The sequence below is a fragment of the Papio anubis genome, unplaced genomic scaffold (assembly GCF_008728515.1).
Source record: "Papio anubis isolate 15944 unplaced genomic scaffold, Panubis1.0 scaffold142, whole genome shotgun sequence".
NCBI lineage: Eukaryota > Metazoa > Chordata > Mammalia > Primates > Cercopithecidae > Papio > Papio anubis.
Window position 1 is genome coordinate 1 of NW_022161381.1, and position 10,040 is coordinate 10,040.

The 10,040-nt window shown below is 42.4% G+C and overlaps 1 long non-coding RNA gene across 1 annotated transcript; it reads right to left on the minus strand.

Annotated features, from left to right (window-relative positions):
* Positions 1 to 5,040: 5,040 nt before the first annotated feature.
* LOC116272627 lies at positions 5,041 to 9,807 on the minus strand. The gene is made up of 3 exons (XR_004181263.1): positions 7,951 to 9,807; positions 7,034 to 7,098; positions 5,041 to 5,212 (listed from the first exon to the last, which is right to left on the minus strand). It is a non-coding gene; the product is annotated as an uncharacterized LOC116272627 (long non-coding RNA).
* Positions 9,808 to 10,040: the final 233 nt, after the last annotated feature.

Here is a 10,040-nt window from a genome sequence, read left to right on the forward strand (position 1 = left end):
TCCTCCTTCTCTTTCCCCTTCTTCTTCTTATTATTTTTTTTTTTTTTGAGACAGAGTCTTGCTCTGTTACCCAGGCTGGAGTGCAGTGGCCGGATCTCAGCTCACTGCAAGCTCCGCCTCCCAGGTTCACGCCATTCTCCGGCCTCAGCCTCCCGAGTAGCTGGGACTACAGGCGCCCGCCACCTCGCCTGGCTAGTTTTTTGTATTTCTTAATAGAGACGGGGTTTCACCGTGTTAGCCAGGATGGTCTCGATCTCCTGACCTCGTGATCCGCCCGTCTCGGCCTCCCAAAGTGCTGGGATTACAGGCTTGAGCCACCGCGCCCGGCCTCTTCTTCTTATTTTATATATTGGGACTCCCAACCTACATCGGTTGTGTTTTCTAAGGTAGTGCTTATTTTTTGAGATACATACTGAAATATTTACAGATGATATGATGCCTGAGATTTGCTTCAAAATAATTGAGGAGTGGGGTAGACAGAGGTATAGATATGAAATTGACTTTAATTTGGTACTTGTTGATGCTGTGTTATAGGTTGGTTGGGGTTCATTACAACATCTTCCCTATCTTTATATATTTGAAATCTTCTAATATAAAAAGTTATAAGTGGCCAGGCATGGTGGCTCACACTTGTAATCCTAGTACTTTGGGAGGCAGAGACAGGAAGATTGCTTGAGCTCAGGAGTTCCAGACCAGCCTGGGCAACATGGCGAAACCCCATCTCTACAAAAAAAATACAAAAAAATTAGCTGGACCTGGTGGCATGCCCCTGTAGTTTCAGCTATTTGCTGGGGGGCAGCAGGTGGGCGTGGTGGGGGCTGAAATGGGAGGATCGCTTGACCAGGAGGTCAAGGCTGCACTGAGCCAAGATCATGCCACGGTACTGCAGCCTACGTGACAAAGTGAGACCCTGTCTCTAAAATTCTAAAATAAAATAAAAAGTTTTAAATGTTTACACACACACACACACACACACACACACACATATTTTGGAGATTCGGTCTTACTCTGTCACCCAGGTTGGAGCACAGTGGTGCAATCATGACTCACCGCAGCCTCAATCCTCCCACCTCAGCATCCCAGGTAGCTGGGACTACAGGCGCATACCACCAGGCCTAGCTAATTAAAAAAAAAAAAAAAAAAAATTTTGTGGTAACAGAGGTCTCACTATGTTGCCCAGGCTGGTCTCAAACTACTGGGCTCAAGCAATCCTCCCACTTCAGCCTCCCAAAGTGCTAAGAATGCAGATGTGAGCCACCACAGCCAGCCTATTTATACTTATTTTTTAAAGTTTTTAAAATAATGCTGCAAGAAAAATAAAATTGACAACAAAATCAAACCTGCAGGGCAGGGTACCGTGGCTCATGCCTACAATCCCAGCACTTTGGAAGCATGAGGCAGGCAGATCGCTTGAGCTCAGGAGTCTGAGACCAGCCTGGGCAACATGGTAAAACCCTGTCTCTACAAAAACACAAAAATTAGCCAGACACGGTGGCATCTGCCTGTAGTCCCAGCTACTTGGAAGGTTAAGGGAGAATTGCTTGAGCCTGGGAGGCGGAGGCTGCAGTGAGCCTGGGCAATGGGAGTGAACCCCTGCCTCAAAAAAAAAAAAAAAAAAAAAAAAAAAACGAACCTGAACCTACAAAGACTTCAGATTTTGGAATTATCAGTCACAAAATGTAAAGTAAATGTAACCAGTATGTTGAAAACACAAAATTGGCCGGGCGTGGTGGCTCAAGCCTGTAATCCCAGCACGTTGGGAGGCCGAGACGGGTGGATCACGAGGTCAGGAGATCGAGACCATCCTGGCTAACACGGTGAAACCCCATCTCTACTTAAAAATACAAAAAACTAGCTGGGCGAGGTGGCGGGCGCCTGTAGTCCCAGCTACTCGGGAGGCTGAGGCAGGAGAATGGCGTGAACCGGGGAGGCGGAGCTTGCAGTGAGCCGAGATCCGGCCACTGCACTCCAGCCTGGGCGACAGAGCGAGACTCCATCTCAAAAAAAAAAAAAAAAAAGAAAACACAAAATAAAAATAACATGGTAACTCTTAACATTGGTGCACTGGTGGTCTTTGGGTATACAACTGTGGTAGAATCTTCACTTTCTGCTTTGTACATTTATATACTTGTTTTTCAGTAGATATGTACAATTTTTTAATGAGGAAAAAGATATGAAATGATGGAAATGCAGAATGTTAAGAGAGTGTGTGTGTGGAGAGAGACAGAGAGAGAGGGGAACATCAGAAGAAGATTTGGAAAGCTATATATGTATACCATAAGATGTTAACAGTTACTTGCTGGGTGGGACTGTGCTTTATTTTTGCTTATTAGTATTTTGCAATTTTTTTTTAAGAGACAGGGTCTTGCTATGTTGCTCAGACTGCAGTACAGCGGCTGACGCTATTCCCAGGTGTGATCATGGCACAATATAACCTCAAATTCCTAGTCTCAAGCAATCCTGTCCCCTCAACCTCCCGACTTACTGGGACTACAGGCACTCACTGATGTTTTTAACCCTTTTCCTATTTAGAAAAAAAAAAAAAGTGTAGCTCACTGCCAGCATTCATTTAATTTTACATAAACACCCTCTTTGAGGCTGAAGCAAATCTGACTGATTTTCCATGTGAAAATAAAATATAAAACTATTCTTAGAGTTATTTCTCAACAGAACTAACATCAGAATCATCTCAATCATCAGAATCATCTATTTCAGAACAATCATATTCATCAACCGAATCTTTGGCTAACAACTGTTCGAGAACGATGTTAACATCATGTGTAGGAATGCTACGTTTTCTAGGATTTGAAATCTTCAGCAATAGACAATTACTATATTTCGTAAGTGGTAATACCACTAAAAACCGAATGCTATAAACAGAATGTCTTTTGTTTCCAAAGTCAATATACTAGAACGATGAGAAAATAATAAGGAAAGCGAGATATTTCATGGCAAAGTTATCTTGGGGTAAACGCTGTAGCTGCAAGCGCCACTGGAGAGTATTCTCTAGGCAAACAAGAAAATGGTTAAATAGTATGATTTAAAAAAATATATTTCATAATTTTTTTAAGAAGGTATTTCCTAGGGTTCTGGCCTCAATCATTCCACTTCCCACTCTAATTTTGCACTTGCCTTTCTCTTAAGGGCCAAACTCCTGCCTACTGGATTCTTAACCTGGGGTCCTATTGGCAGGCACCTTGAATAGTATGCATTTTAAAAAATAAGCTTGTTACCCTTTACCCACTCCACACACTTACTGGCTCTCCCCACCCCTGCTTATCTCTCCATTCGCCTGCCAGAGCTCCTCTGGGTCCTAGTCACCTCCGTCTTGGATTGCTGCATAATTGTCTTGTCTGCCTAGTTCCAATCTTGCCCTGCTGGGTGTGAGAGCAGTCACTGAACACACCTGCTACCTTTGCAGCTTCCATCCCTACCACTGTCTACTTTCAACCACCTCTGCCTCAGCCCTGCCCCTTCACTACCAACTGGAGTAACGTAAGTCCCCAGTAGCACTGTCCGTGACAGAAAAAGCATGTTCCAGTTAAAGAGTCCTCTCTGACTTGAAACCTATCTGTTAAAATTTGTGATGAAGCCAGGTGCGGTGGCTCATGCCTGTAATCCCAGCACTTTGGGAGGTCAAGGCGGGCAGATCACCTGAGGTCGGGAGTTCGAGACCAGCCTGACCAATATGGAGAAACCCCGTCTCTACTAAAAATACAAAATTAGCTGGGTGTGGTGGTGCATGCCAGTAATCCCAGCTACTCGGGTGGCTGAGACAAGAGAATTGCTTGAACCCGGCAGGCGGAAGTTGCCGTGAGCCAGGACTGTGCCACTGCCAACTTGGGCAACAAGAGAGGGACTCCATCTCAAAAAAAAAAAAAATTATGATGGAATATGCTCAGACTTTAACAGGGAACCAATACCTGTATTTCCAATGAATCCAAATACCAACTCTGACCTAAAATACACAAGGGTCTGCCTTCCTCTACCTGAGCAGATAGATGCCCAAGGTAATCCTGATACTATAAGGCTCACCACATTAAGTTACTTAAACACAAAGCAGCTCTACCAAAAACGGGCTGGCTCAACCCCATCTGTTCTTCATAATATTCCTTTTCCACCTCCCTTAATGGCCCCCCAGTTTGTGTACTCCACATAGTCTGGGGTTTGGAGGTTTTTTTTGGTTTTTTTTTTTTTTTTTTTTAGTTATAACTTACATGTAGTAAAGTGCATAAATCTTAAAGTGTGCAGCTTGATGAATTTTTTACTATGTATATACCCACAAAGCTATCACCCAGATCAACATATAGACCATTTCTACCACCTCAGAAGGTTTCCTTATACTGTCTCCCACTGCTACCAGTTGATAACCCCCTAAAGGTGACCACTATTTTTTATTTACTCTTATCATTAAAGTTATTTTTTGCCTACTTATTAAAACTTTTATACAAATGTAATCAGGCAGTATTTACATTTTTGGGTCTGGCCTCTTTTGCTCATGTTTTTATATTTTGTCATATAACCTACATTTTAAATCATACCATCATGTAGCTATTCTCCAAAATTAGTGGAAATCAAATCAAGCCACAGTTTAACAATTTGGTAACAAACAAAAAGAAACTTTAGTTTATGAATACGAATATTTTACAGATATGAAAGATGATATGAAACTGATAGCCGTGAACTTATTAGTAGGCTCAAATATGAAATGGCACCATTTGGGGTGGGTCGTCAGATTAGCACTAAAAATTAGTTTGAAAAATACTGTCAGCCAGGTGTAGTGGCTCACACCTGTAGTCCCAGCACTTTGGGAGGCTTAGGAGGGTGGATCACTTGGGCCCAGGAGTTCGAGACCAGCCTGGGCAACATGGTGAAAACCTGTCTCTACTAAAAATACAAAAAATAAGCTGGGCATGGTCGTGTGGGGACCAGGCTGAGATGGGAGAATCACCTAAGCCTGGGAAGTCGAGGCTATAGTGAGCCAAGATCATGCCACTGTCCACCAGCCTGGACAACAGGAGTGAGACTCTATCTCAAAAAAAAAAAAAAAAAAGGCATTTAATATTTATATACACATTCTCTTGTGCTTTAACATGTATTTTGACTCCTGTAACTATCTTGTCCGTCTAATCCAAAGCTATCTCACTGTCTATCTCACACTTACTGAGGGTGATGTTTCAGGAGCCACTGGACAGAATCTTCTGCGGCAAACCTGAGAAAGAAAACTGAAATTACTGCTTTGAAGTGATGGGTTACTCAGAAATACTCAAATATATATTCTATAAAATGTCAACTTTTGATTTTGACTGTAATAAAATGTTAAGCCTTTGAATTATTGTTTAATTACATGTCATTATATTTATAATGTAACTATAAACATCTAGTGTAAATATATATGTCTGCTTAGCTAACTCCTTTCCTGACCTCCAGCCCTATTTGTCCAACAGCCCAAGACATATTAATGTGAACAAGTCATAGCAACCTGAAACATACGGCCAGTTTTGTCATGCTATTTATTTATTTATTTTTGAGATGGAGTCTCTCTCTGTTGCCCAGGCTGGAGTGCAGTAGCTCGATCTTGGCTCACTGTAACCTCCGCTTCCCAGGTTCCAGCAATTCTCCTGTCTTAGCCTCCCAAGTAGCTGGGATTACAGGCTCCTGCCATCACACCCGGCTAATTTTTGTATTTTTAGTAGAGATGGGGTTTCACCATGTTGGCCAGGCTGGTCTCAAACTCCTGACCCCAAGTGATCTGCCCACCTCAGTCTCCCAAAGTGCTGGGATTACAGGCGTGAGCCACCAAACCGACCGCCAGTTTTGTCACTTTAATGCTGTATATGGGTGAAGGACAATCCCAGCCACCTGATCACCCAAGTCAGACACAACTAGGAGCCAATCTAAACACCTGCTTTTCCCTCTCTCTTCACATCCAATCCCCACATCCTATCTAAATATCCTGTCAATCCTATCTCTTAAGTATTTCTTAGTCCTTTGCCTTTCTATTTTTACCAACATGGAGTTAATTCTAACTCTCGCTATTGCTTACTTTTATAATTATCTGTAATCCTATAACTGGCCTTCTAATTGATCACCTGCATCTATTCTTCCTCTGTTTGAATCTAGCAGATTCTTTGAACATGCTCAATAAATATTTATTGAGTACCTACTTAAGAGGTTCTGTAGATGGCTCCAGAGACCTGAAGATGCATAAGACAGTTTCTGCCACTGAGGAGCTTACTGTCTAGTTGAGGGAGACAGTGAGTACACGAAAAGGGCTTTGGCATTAGACAAATCTTGGTTCAAACTATCAGTTCTGCTACTTACTGGCTGTATGACTTTGGTTCAGTTGCTTAATCTCCCTGAGCCTTGTTTCTTCATCTATAAAATGAGGACATTAATGTTCACTTTCCACAGTTGTTTTAAGAATTGGAAAAATATGTAAATATCTGGCACATAATCAGTGCACAACAGAGTGTCTAGTATTATTAGTTTAGCTATACACTTGTTAAGAGTCAGTGTCTTCTTAATAGAGATTAGAATCAGTTTTTCCTAATTTAGTAATTTTATCTTGTGAGATTCACCATCTATTGCAGCAGGTATAATATGGTCCCATTAATGTAAAACTGTATTTCTCTAACTCAAAAAGGCAATTTTATAAAGTAATTAAAAACATGGACTCTGTAAATCAAACATACCTACATTTAAATAATCTTAGTCACCTCTGAGCTGTGTGATTGGGCTAAGTCACTTAATTTTCCTCAAATCGCTGAACCCTTTGATACCTCAGTTTCTTCATCTGTAAACTGGTTAACATGCAGCTGTTTCAAAGAGTTGGTAAACTGGTTAGCACAGTGTCTGGTCCATATGAAGCAGCTGATAAGTGTTCAGAGAAAGGCCGTTCACTGAAATGATTGTCTCCAGATGGTGAGGTTTCAGTGGGTATTTATCCTTTATACTCTTCTGTGTTGCTTTTTTTCCCCCCAGGCACATGTAATTTTTATAAAAACTCTAATAAAGTGTTGTTAAAATTTACCTTCTGAATTCAAGAGTTCTGGTTTCATCTTTCCAGTACCACATCCCTAATCGCAATCCCAACTGCTGTAAAACGAAATGATTGCAGCAAAAATAATTAAAAGCTCAATTTACAATCCACATGCGACAACAAATCTTTAACAATAATTCCTACTTACTAACACACCTTTTAAGTAATAAAAAGGAAACAAAAAACAATGGTTCTTACTAGTTCCTCTTTACACTTCCAATAAGAGTGTAGAATCCTAAAGTGTTAAACTTGAAGCTAGGATTTTATCCCTTTGATTTTAGGTGTGGTTTCAGTAAAAAGGCAGGAAGGAGGGAGAGGAAGAAAGGAAGGGAGGAAAGTAGACAAGGAGGAAAGAAGAGGAGGAGGAAGGGAAGGGCGAAAGGAAGGAAGGAAATTGAGACTACATATAGCTCATCATAGCAATTTACCAATTAATTGGAATTCAGACAATAAACTGATGCCCAGGGTAACCTCAGCTGTCTAGTTCTGGAGCTTTCCGGGCTCCAACACTGCCCTTCACAGGCAGTGGCAAAAAGTAAGTACACCCTTTTCACCTGTGGAAGCTAGCACCCCACCATCCTTTCTACCCAGAGCGGGGCTGCTTCCCCCGCAGTAGGTATCCTTATTTTGCAGACAACCAATTTGAGGTGGTGAGGTGGGATTTCGTAAATACCTAACTACCTGCGCAGGGAGCCAGAATTCAATTCTGACCATCTGTCAAATACACCAGAGGTTTTTTTTTTTCCAGGCAAATATGGCCAGGTGTCTCTGAGAACCGCCAGCCCGGGACGAAGGCGACGACCTGCCTCTGGAGGAGGGCGAGGGGCGCGGCGCCGAGAGCCGGTTGGGGGCAGCAGGGCCCGCCTTGCTCCCAGCCCAGGTATGGGGGCGACCAAGGCTGCACTTACATCCATTAAGTAAGGCGTCTGCCCACCTAACCGCTTCCTCCTCGCATAAAACTCGGGCACCCGGTACATGGCCTCTCCCTGGCCGCCACACGGCGTCGCCGAGGATACCGCTCGCAGGCGCCTGCACCCGGCGACCCGGGGCGCTGAGCGGGGCGGGGCGTCGCTTCCGTCCTCGGCCGCGCGGGCTGCTGCCGCACGCAGGCTTCTGCCGAGATTTCCAAAGCCCAGCCTGGTGCCCTGTTTCCCAGTCTTAAAAGCCGTGGCGACTTATTGGCCTATCCATTGAAAAGCCGCCCAGGGCATCATGCTTCATGGCATTCCAACCGTAAACTTCATGAGTTATTCACTTTACTGTTTTAATTGGAGTAACTACATTCAGTCCTAAGGGAAGAAAGATCCATCTCTTCCAAACTTTCATGATTACCACTATTATTAAGTTCAAATCCAGGATGGACCTAGGTTGATGAGGAGAGCAGGGTTGAGGTGGGGAAGCAGGGTAGCCTCGTGGAAGAGAACCTGGGTACGGAAAAAAGAACAGTTGTGCTGCTTAACGAGCTGTGGAACCTAGGACAAGACTACTCTGATCCTGCTTCTGAAAACACCAAATCAGGGGTTATGTGGATTTTTAAGGAGTGGTGTGTGTAAAGCACCAGTCTTAAGTACTCAAAATTAGTGTTGCTCAAAAACAAAGAACCTTCCTTAGTGTCAATGGGTATTCAATTGATGTTTTTACATTTACACTTTTCAAATCATATGTCTTGTAATTCCTTCTTGCAACTGAGTTGATAATGCTGATTCTGGTTGATTTTTTTTTTTTTCCTTCCAGCTCTGAGTGAGCAATGCTAGATGATGCAACATGATTGGGAATGCCTAGTATATTCTTTTGTATCACCACAGTGTAATTGGCATGAGAGGCTCATAAGTAGTGGGTATATACTCCCATAAACTTTTAAATTATGTCAGTAGGCATCCCACTGCTTCTTCTGTTCCCACCCTCCCAGTCTCACTGCTTGGTAATACACAATTTCTGGCTACAGCAATTAAATAGTAATCATCTAGGCTCATGTTCTGCTCACTTGAGTCCATTTTGGCAGCTGTTCATTTGGTCCAGATATATGGAAACCCACCTATATACTGGCTGCAGACAAGGCTTTCTTACTACATGATGACACGCTTGAAAAGGAGAATATCCCATATGCCGAGAGCTTTTCACCAAGTAGCGAACATAACTTGGGGTCACAGGACAGGGAAATAATGAGGTAAAGCTCCAGAAAAGATGAAGAAAGACCAAGGAATCTGGATGGCATCCAATCACTACACAATCATTACCGGGAAGAACAAACTAGTGGTCAGTAAACCTCTTCAGTTCATCCCAATAATATGTGGAGAAGTGCTGACAGAAAACTTAAGATCTATATATCTTATCACAGAATAAACTTAGGATGTCTAATGTACAAAACTTAGGTAAAAATAAAAGTTGAGAGTCCAAAACAATATCTACTTAAAAATTAAAGGAGCATTTATTTCGCATATGATAGAGGGACATAATATTTAAAGGAAAGTTTCAGTAACTCCGAAGGGACAATCTTATACTTCTCTATCACTTTACCCCAAACAAAAGCAGGAAGAAAAGATTGTTTTTACATCTCTAAATCATTACAGTACTTATTTTAAAAAGTGACCTACCTATTTCCTAAGGTACATTTTTCACCAATTAGGTTTCTTTTTAAATGACATTAGAAACTCACAACTAAAACTGGAAATATGATTTTCCCTTTAAATAAAAAAAAACACAATTGATGATATTTAAAGTAGGGATGAAAGTACTTTCTAAATATTTGATAACTCCAAGTGTCCTGTGAGGGAATTTTCTTTTTTTTTTTTTTTTTTTTTTTTGAGACAGAGTCTCGCTTAGTCGCCCAGGCTGGAGTGCAGTGGCGCGATCTCGGCTCACTGCAAGCTCCGCCTCCCGGGTTCACGCCATTCTCCTGCCTCAGCCTCCCGAGTAGCTGGGACTACAGGCGCCCGCCGCCTCGCCCGGCTAATTTTTTGCATTTTTAGTAGAGACGGGGTTTCACCATGTTAGCCAG